At 44.4% G+C, this 9,604-nt stretch overlaps 1 pseudogene; it reads left to right on the forward strand.

The window, feature by feature from the left end:
* The first annotated feature begins 8,998 nt into the window (after nucleotides 1-8,998).
* LOC134947095 (5S ribosomal RNA) lies at nucleotides 8,999-9,117 on the forward strand (annotated as a pseudogene).
* Nucleotides 9,118-9,604: the final 487 nt, after the last annotated feature.

Below are 9,604 nucleotides of genomic sequence, written 5' to 3' on the forward strand. Positions count from 1 at the left end.
AACTCCGTCCCTGTTGAAGGAGGGGAACTTTTATTATCACCTGCTGGAGGTACAGCTTGTGAATTGCCACCAGTACTACCTCCCTGTCCTAGGGAGTAGCTGGCAAGGCTGATTTGAGGTAACGGCGAGGGGGAAACGTCTCGAATTCCAGCTTGTATCCCTGAGATACCACTTGTAGAACCCAGAGATCCACCTGTGAGCGAACCCACTGGTCGCTGAAGTTCCGGAGACGGGCCCCCACCGCACCTGGCTCCACATGTGGAGCCCCAGCGTCATGCGGTGGACTTAGTGGAAGCAGGGGAGGATTTTTGTTCTTGGGAACTGGCTGTATGGTGCAGCTTTTTCCCTCTACCCCTGCCTCTGGGCAGAAAGGACGCGCCTTTAACCCGCTTGCCTTTCTGAGGCCGAAAGGACTGTACTTGATAATACGGTGCTTTCTTAGGCTGCGAGGGAATCTGCGGTAAAAAAGTCGACTTCCCAGCTGTTGCAGTGGATACGAGTTCCGAAAGACCGTCCCCAAACAATTCCTCACCCTTATAAGGCAAAATTTCCATGTGCCTTTTAGAATCAGCATCACCCGTCCACTGCCGAGTCCATAATACTCTCCTGGCAGAAATGGACATCGCATTAATTCTAGATGCCAGCCGGCAAATGTCCCTCTGTGCATCTCTCATATATAAGACTACGTCTTTAATATGCTCTATGGTTAGCGATATAGTGTCCCTGTCAAGGGAATCAATGTTATCAGACAGGGAATCAGACCACGCTGCTGCAGCACTGCACATCCATGCTGAAGCAATAGCAGGTCTCAGTATAGTACCTGAGTGTGTATACACAGACTTCAGGATAGCCTCCTGCTTTCTATCTGCAGGCTCCTTTAAGGCGGCCGTATCCTGAGACGGCAGTGCCACCTTTTTTGATAAGTGTGTGAGCGCTTTGTCCACCTTAGGGGATGTCTCCCAGCATAACCTATCCGTTGGCGGGAAAGGGTACGCCATTAGTAACCGCTTAGAAATTACTAGTTTCTTATCTGGGGAACCCCACGCTTCTTCACACAATTCGTTTAACTCATCAGATGGGGGAAAAGTCACTGGCTGCTTTTTCTCCCCAAACATAATACCCTTTTTTGTGGTAACCGGGTTTATGTCAGCAATGTGTAAAACATCTTTCATAGCCGTAATCATACATCGGATGGCCCTTGTGGACTGTACATTTATCTCATCCTCGTCGACACTGGAGTCAGACTCCGTGTCGACATCTGTGTCTGCCATCTGAGTCAGCGGGCGTTTTTGAGCCCCTGATGGCCTCTGAGACGCATGGGCAGGTGCGGACTGAGCTGCCGACTGTCCCATGGCTGTCGCGTTGTCAAACCTTTTATGTAAGGAGTTGACACTGTCTGTTAAAACCTTCCACATATCTATCCACTCCGGTGTCGGACCCACAGGGGGCGACATCACACTTATCGGCTCCTGCTCCGCCTCCACGTAACCCTCCTCCTCAAACATGTCGACACAGCCGTACCGACACACCGCATACACACAGGGAATGCTCTGACAGGACCCCACAAAGACCTTTGGGGAGACAGAGAGAGAGTATGCCAGCACACACCACAGCGCTATATAATCAGGGATGTACACTAACACAAAGTGATTTTTCCTTATAGCTGTTTTACATATACAATTATACAATTTGCGCCTAAATTTAGTGCCCCCCCTCTCTTTTTTACCCTTTGAGCCTGGAAACTGCAGGGGAGAGCCAGGGGAGCTGTCTTCCTTAGTGTGCTGAGGGAGATAGCCCCGCCCCCTTCTCGGCGGACTTCTCCCGCTCTTATATGTATATTATGGCGGGGGATTTTGCACATATATAGTTTATTGGACTATATTATGTGCTTTTTGCCATAGAAGGTACTCTAATTGCAGCCCAGGGCGCCCCCCCCCCCCCCCCCCCCCAGCGCCCTGCACCCATCAGTGACCGGAGTGTGTGGTGTGCATAGGGAGCAATGGCGCATAGCTGCAGTGCTGTGCGCTACCTTCATGAAGACCGAAGTCTTCAGCCGCCGATTTTCAGGATGTTCTTCTTGCTTCTGGCTCTGCAAGGGGGACGGCAGCGCGGCTCCGGGACCGGACGATCGTGGACGGGCCCAGTGTTCGATCCCTCTGGAGCTAATGGTGTCCAGTAGCCTTAGAAGCCCAAGCTAGCTGCAAGCAGGTAGGTTCGCTTCTCTCCCCTCAGTCCCTCGTAGCAGTGAGTCTGTTGCCAGCAGATCTCACTGAAAATAAAAAACCTAACAAATACTTTCTTTACTAGAAGCTCAGGAGAGCCCCTAGTGTGCAACCAGCTCGGGCCGGGCACAGATTCTAACTGAGGTCTGGAGGAGGGGCATAGAGGGAGGAGCCAGTGCACACCAGATAGTACCCAATCTTTCTTTTAGAGTGCCCAGTCTCCTGCGGAGCCCGTCTATTCCCCATGGTCCTTACGGAGTACCCAGCATCCACTAGGACGTCAGAGAAATCATAAATATCATATCAGTTGCCAAGTTGGTTCATTAGAGGGATCAAAATGTTAGTTATCTGAATTATTATATGTTCCTGAGATATGTGAATTATGTACTTTAGACAGAACATTGTTATCAATGTGTATCTATGTCACATATGGTTATACAGACATACAATATTTAGGAGATGTGTAGAGGATTTCTTGTGTGTTCTTGTACTGCACATGCTATGGAACTGAGGGCCTAATTCATATTTGTACATTAATTACGATGGTTGGGGTCATGCACAGAAGCAAGACCCGTTCTGTGCTTGTGCAGAATGGGTCTTGCAATATCGCTCACAGCCTCGGCATGATTCATGCTGTGGCATTTGGGGGGCACAGTGGGGGTTGCACCCTGTAACACTCTTCAAAACGGGGGCATTGCAAGATATGTGACATTCTGCAAATGAGCAAATATAGGCAATTTGTTTTTATTGAAATGAAACAGTGTTGCCTGAACTAGTCGGTTGCCATAAAGCCATTAACCAATGTGCACATAAAAAAAAAAGTTGGGTTCTCTGTCGCTTCCCCTTCCAGGGTTCTGTCCTTGGCCCCTTTAGTTTCTCCCTCTATACGTCTTCCTTCTGCATGCTCATTGGTTCCTTTGGACTTTGCAACAATCTCTATGTCGACAATCTGCAACTGTAACTATCTTTCTCAGACCTCTCTCCCTTTGTCCTTCTGTCTCCTTTGTCCTTCTGTCTCCATGTCACTGCCTGTCTGTCAGAAATTTCATCCTAAATGGCACAACATTTAATAAAACTTAATATTTAAAAATATGAACTCAATGTCTTTCCCCCGGATACGCTCTCCTTCCATGTTGGCAATGTCTCATTCTCCATTCCCTAATTCTGACGTCTTGGTGTCACCATAGACTCTGCCATTTCCTTCCACCCCCACAATAATCTCTATCACAACCCTGTCATTTCTATCTCAGTAGTATTTCCAGAAATAGGCCCTTCCTTATTCTGTAAGCTACTAAAACTCTCTTTCATGCCCTCATCATTTCCTACTTTGGTTACTGTAATATACTCCTTTCTGGCCTTTCTAACTCCTAATGCTGTCCTAATTAGTAAATATTTACACATAATTAAAAAGAAAAAACATTAATTAAGTGGCTTTTTCTTTATTATTCTTTTAAATTGGCTATCATGAGGGCTTATAACCAATCAATAAAAAAATAATAAAATTAGGCAGGCGATGAGTGGCCGTTACTGTTGTGCCTAGGGGCACTCTCACCCCAAAATCCGAACTCTGCCTCTCTGCCACTCCCTGTACTCACTCGCCTATGAAGTTCTAATCCTCACTGTTACTCCCTAAATTTCCTGTCTCATTTCCTTACATACCCTATCCTATTTTCTCTGCTAATGATGTTGCTTCACCTCCTCCCTAAATACCACTTTCCATTCTCGCTCCTCCTTCACTCCATTCAACTTTTATCCAGCCTTTATAAAAGAGTTTTATAAGAATGCTTAAAGTTTAAGCATTCTTATAAAACTCTTTTATTCCTTTTAGCTTATCACCCTACCATCTAACGCTGCAATCTCTGCCAGCCTTGGGCCATTGTGTCCACCTAAATATCTTATAGATTGTAAGCTCATATGAGCAGAGTCTTCTATCTTTTGTCTTTTCTGCATCATTTTGCTAACTGATCACTGTAATTATATTTCTATGTGAATTTATATATATATGTCTGTATTAGTCTGGTCTCATGTATCCTGTTGTCATTTTTATCTCCTTGTACGTCAAAACAGAACCCTTGTGGCGCATAATAAAAAAAAGATAATAATAATATGACACTAAGATAAACCACAGGGGTTTAGTCTCTTTAAAACATCAAACTGAGAACTCTTTGTGCTCCCTTTCATAGTTAAATAACTCATATGACATTGCGTACTAGGAAGATGTCCCGATGTTCCATTTATCTCTACCATTCACAAATCCTGCTTTTGATGACAATTTGAATTGCATCCTGAAACAAAACAAAGAATCTCAGCTTCACTAGCAGGTTTCTCGGAATTAAATGGTCCAATTTAATGCCAGAAATGGTCAGTTTCTGAACTCAGTACGCTGCGCTACTTTAACTGCTCCCAGATGCACTAGTGCTTTAAAACTGACATTCCATTTTTCGAGAGTGATTAATCACTTTACTGGAGGTGCCAACAATACATTACTTTGTAATTGCAAAGTACTGGAGGGATTCAGGTTTTTGTTCTGGAAATAGAAGATGTCTTTCATCTCGGGGGCAAAGCCTGTGTTTCCCACTAAAGAGATCACACTGACAGAGTTAAACTCACTGAGTGACAGTCAGTAGCATTATCACCTTCCAGTTTTGTCTTCTACTTTTTAATTATTTGAGTCTTAAAGGATATTTTTAAAACATCAAATATGCTATCAATAATCCTGTTGGAGAAAGAGCGCTATAAATAAAATTATTATTACTATTATTATTATTATTATTATTATTATTAATATATAAGATACATTAATTCAAGAGTGTTCTAAAAATGCCCATTTTACTCATTTTCTTTTTAGTGTAAGCAACTATCGTTGTAACTTTTTTTTAAATAATGAATGCATTGCCTAACACTCTAATGATGCTGCAATAGAAAGGGTTATTATTGTCACTCATTAAATGCACACAATATGCGCTGGCATCAAATCATAACATTTTATATCAGAATGAGCAACCATTCTGTGTTTTCCACCGGTACCAAAGATAATGTTAAGGCATAGGGTTTGAACATGGTATATGTCAAGCCACTTATGTTGAGGGCTTAGCTTGTGTTAAAATCAAAAGTCCCTTGTGACTGTATTTTGGCTATCAACATCTTACTCATAATAAATAAAAACTAGAGATGAGTTCTCAGAGAAACGAACCCTACCGAACTTCACTACCCGAGCCTGGATCAGAGTACGGCTCAGGTTTTCCTGCCTGACTCGGAAACCAGAACGAGGCAATACTTCATCATCCCGCTGTCTGATTCTCGCGAGGTTTGGATACCATATAAAAAGCCACGTCACCACTTTCATTCCAGTCCTGGAGAGTGTAGTGAGAGGACGTGTCTCAGTCATCAGTGTCTGTGCGGGCGAGAAAGTGGGGTGGCGATTATAGTGCTATCTTGTGCTGCTCAGTTCAGTCCAGTGTAGTGTCTTAGCTGCATCAGTCAGTATAGTGACCAGTCACAGTGGTGGTGTCCTCTGCTGCCATATGTCCAGTGCTAATATATAAATATACAGCGCTTAAACAATCTCAATATATAAAATTTATTTTTAATAAACAGTTTTAAGAACAAAGATTAAAACAAATGAATTATATATCAGTTGGTAATACACTAGTAACTGGATTTGTAATAGGCTGCATATGTAGTAGCTCCTTTTCAGATGCAAATAATCTAGTGCACAGTCATAAGTGAGGGCAACCAACCAGTGGTGTATATATATACACTGCTCAAAAAAATAAAGGGAACACTAAAAACAACACAATGTAACTCCAAGTCAATCACACTTCTGTGAAATCAAACTGTCCACTTAGGAAGCAACATTGATTGACAATCAATTTCACATGCTGTTGTGCAAATGGACTAGACAACAGGTGGAAATTATAGGCAATTAGCAAGACACCCCCAATAAAGGAGTTGTTCTGCAGGTGGTGACCACAGACCACTTCTCAGCTCCTATGCTTTCTGGCTGATGTTTTGGTCACTTTTGAAAGCTCGCGGTGCTTTCACTCTAGTGGTAGCATGAGACGGAGTCTACAACCCACACAAGTGGCTCAGGTAGTGCAGCTCATCCAGGATGGCACATCAATGTGAGCTGTGGCAAGAATGTTTGCTGTGTCTGTCAGCGTAGTGTCCAGAGCATGGAGGCGCTACCAGGAGACAGGCCAGTACATCAGGAGACGTGGAGGAGGCCGTAGGATGGAAACAACCCAGCAGCAGGACCGCTACCTCCGCCTTTGTGCAAGGAGGAACAGGAGGAGCACTGCCAGAGCCCTGCAAAATGACCTCCAGCAAGCCACAAATGTGCATGTGTCTACTCAAAAGATCAGAAACAGACTCCATGAGGGTGGTATGAGGGCCCGACGTCCACAGGTGGGGGTTGTGCATACAGCCCAACACCATACAGGACGTTTGGCATTTGCCAGAGAACACCAAGATTGGCAAATTCGCTATTGGTGCCCTGTGCTCTTCAGAGATGAAAGCAGGTTCTCACTGAGCACATGTGACAGACGTGACAGAGTCTGGAGATGCCAAGGAGAACGTTCTGCTGCCTGCAACATCCTCCAGCATGACTGGTTTGGCAGTGGGTCAGTAATTGTGTGGGGTGGCATTTCTTTGGGGGGCTGCACAGCCCTCCATGTGCTCACCAGAGGTAACCTGACTGCCATTAGGTACCGAGATGAGATCCTCAGACCCCTTGTGAGACCATATGCTGGTGCGGTTTACCCTGGGTTCCTCCTAATGCAAGACAATGCTAGACCTCACGTGGCTGGAGTGTGTCAGCAGTTCCTGCAAGACGAAGGCATTGATGCTATGGACTGGCCCGCCCGTTCCCCAGACCTGAATCCAATTGAGCACATCAGGGACATCATGTCTCGCTCCATCCACCAATGCCACTTTGCACCACAGACTGTCCAGGAGTTGGTGGATGCTTTAGTCAAGGTCTGGGAGGAGATCCCTCAGGAGACTATCTGCCACCTCATCAGGAGCATGCCCAGGCATTGTAGGGAGGTCATACAGGCACGTGGAGGCCACACACTACTGAGCCTCATTTTGACTTGTTTTAAGGACATTACATCAAAGTTGGATCAGCCTGTAGTGTGTTTTTCCACTTTAATTTTTTAGTGTGACTCCAAATCCAGACCTCCATGGGTTAATAAATTTGATTTCCATTGATAATTTTTGTGTGATTTTGTTGTCAGCACATTCAACTATGTAAAGAACAAAGTATTTAATAAGAATATTTCATTCATTCAGATCTCGGATGTGTTATTTTAGTGTTCCCTTAATTTTTTTGAGCAGTGTATATATAATATGTTAGGTTCCTGGTGCTCAGAACAAGGGAGATGTTATGAAGCGAGTCCAGAGCACCAGGACGGAACGCTGGGAAAGGGGAATGGAAAGGGAATAGCCCCTGGCGCCCTATCTCCGTTGTCTCACCCGTGCTGTCAGTACACTCCTGCGAGACTATGGTTGCTTGAGCCCATGGCAGCCGCGTTTGAAGGGCGGATTACGTCTGCCCAACTTCGATGCCCCCTCAGGTCTTAATGAGAGACAAAGAGTGAACCGAGACAGGGTGATAACAAGGGGCCCTCTGACTAAACAACAAGGCCAGGGGCTACTAACAAACCTAAAACCAAAGTATGTGCGGCTTGCCGCCAAAGGAAAAGAACAACAAAGGAAATGCTGACCACACGCCCACACAATACTTTTGTGTACCGGCGGTGACAGCATAAGCAGAACCTTCTGCAAAACACCAGTGACAGAAATAATAAGGGAATACAGCGGCCTAGGCCGACGGACGCGGCAGAGCCGCTACTCACGGAACCGGTACGAATACTGGCAAACGGACAGGAACTCCCAATGCTGCTGACACAGACTCTCAGAACTGGAGGACAGGCAGAATCCCAAACGACAGACCGGTGGACACCAAGAAGCCAGAAACTTGCACAGGCAAAGGTACTGGACCTCAGGACAGGAACGCCTCACGGCAGGACACGGGATCAGACATAGGAATCGACACAGGGACTGACACAGGAATCGACACAGGAAGCTCAGGAACTAGCAGGAACCAAGCTCAGAACTCAAGCAGACTGAAAACCCAGGAATATCACCAGCATCTGTAAATTGCAAACAGCCAGCATATAACAGAGAGGCCTAATTAATAATCCCATGCAGCTGCCTTGTTGCATGATTCCAAACTGACCAGATGCAATTAGCAGCCAGGTGAGGCTGAACACAAGGGAACAAGCTGCAATTACACAGACTCACCAGCGGCAGCAGACAAGAGTATTCTAAAACAGAGCAACAGGAAATCCTGGCATGCAAGACAACTTTATAACATAAAATAGGAATGAACCACTACCTGTGGTTCATAACATAATATATATATATATATATATGTGTGCTATTATGTGCTATTGATACTTATAGCCTCAAGGAGCATTGGCAATCCCTGGTTCTTATGTTATTTAAAGGCACTGAAAGATCCCTCTCTATATATATGTGCTGCTGATACACCTTTCAGGCACTCTCTCATCCACAACTAAGGGCAGCCCACTGCAATGCGCAAAATAGCAACAGAGGCCCCCCGGTGGACAGCAGAAGTGTAATACTTACCTTAATTTCCAGTTCTTCTCCTTATACCTACCTTACTCTCTAAAAAAATCTATTTTCATTTCAAAACATTCTCCCATCCAAATTGGGTATTCTGGCATGAAAACCTATATTCCCTATTGATTATCTACAGTCATACCACACTGGTAATGCCCGATCTCATCTGATCTTGGGAGCCAAGCAGTGTTGGGTCAGGTCAGTACCAGAAAGGGAGACCTTCTGGAAATACCCGGTACTGTAGTACAAAGGGACCATACTGTGAATTTACTTACCCAGGAAAGTAGAAGTGTACACCTCTTCTTTCAAAAACCAGAATATCTGGGAGTACACACTCTCTCATTGCCCATTCGATGGTAACAGATGGGCAGAAGCAGAAGTGACTGGTTCTTTGATATTTTCCATCACTCAAATAAATACATTTGTGGTATTGACCGAGTATACTAATACAGTTAAAGAGTTACCGTGTAAGGTGTTTGGAGCCATTAAGCCTGTTGTCTGTTTTTTTTCTCTTATGTGGATATACCAAATTATATATTGATTTAAAAAAAAAAACAGGAAAATAAATTTTCGCTCTGATAAACGTCCAATCACTATTTACACTCACTTAGGCTATATTAAGTGTCAACAGAGACATCTAATAATTAAACTGATCAAAAGTGAGTAATATATTTAATATGCTTTTAACACTTTATTTGTTTGTGATCATCTGAACATTTGTTAAATGAATAAAA

Source organism: Pseudophryne corroboree, chromosome 7, assembly GCF_028390025.1.
Source record: "Pseudophryne corroboree isolate aPseCor3 chromosome 7, aPseCor3.hap2, whole genome shotgun sequence".
NCBI lineage: Eukaryota > Metazoa > Chordata > Amphibia > Anura > Myobatrachidae > Pseudophryne > Pseudophryne corroboree.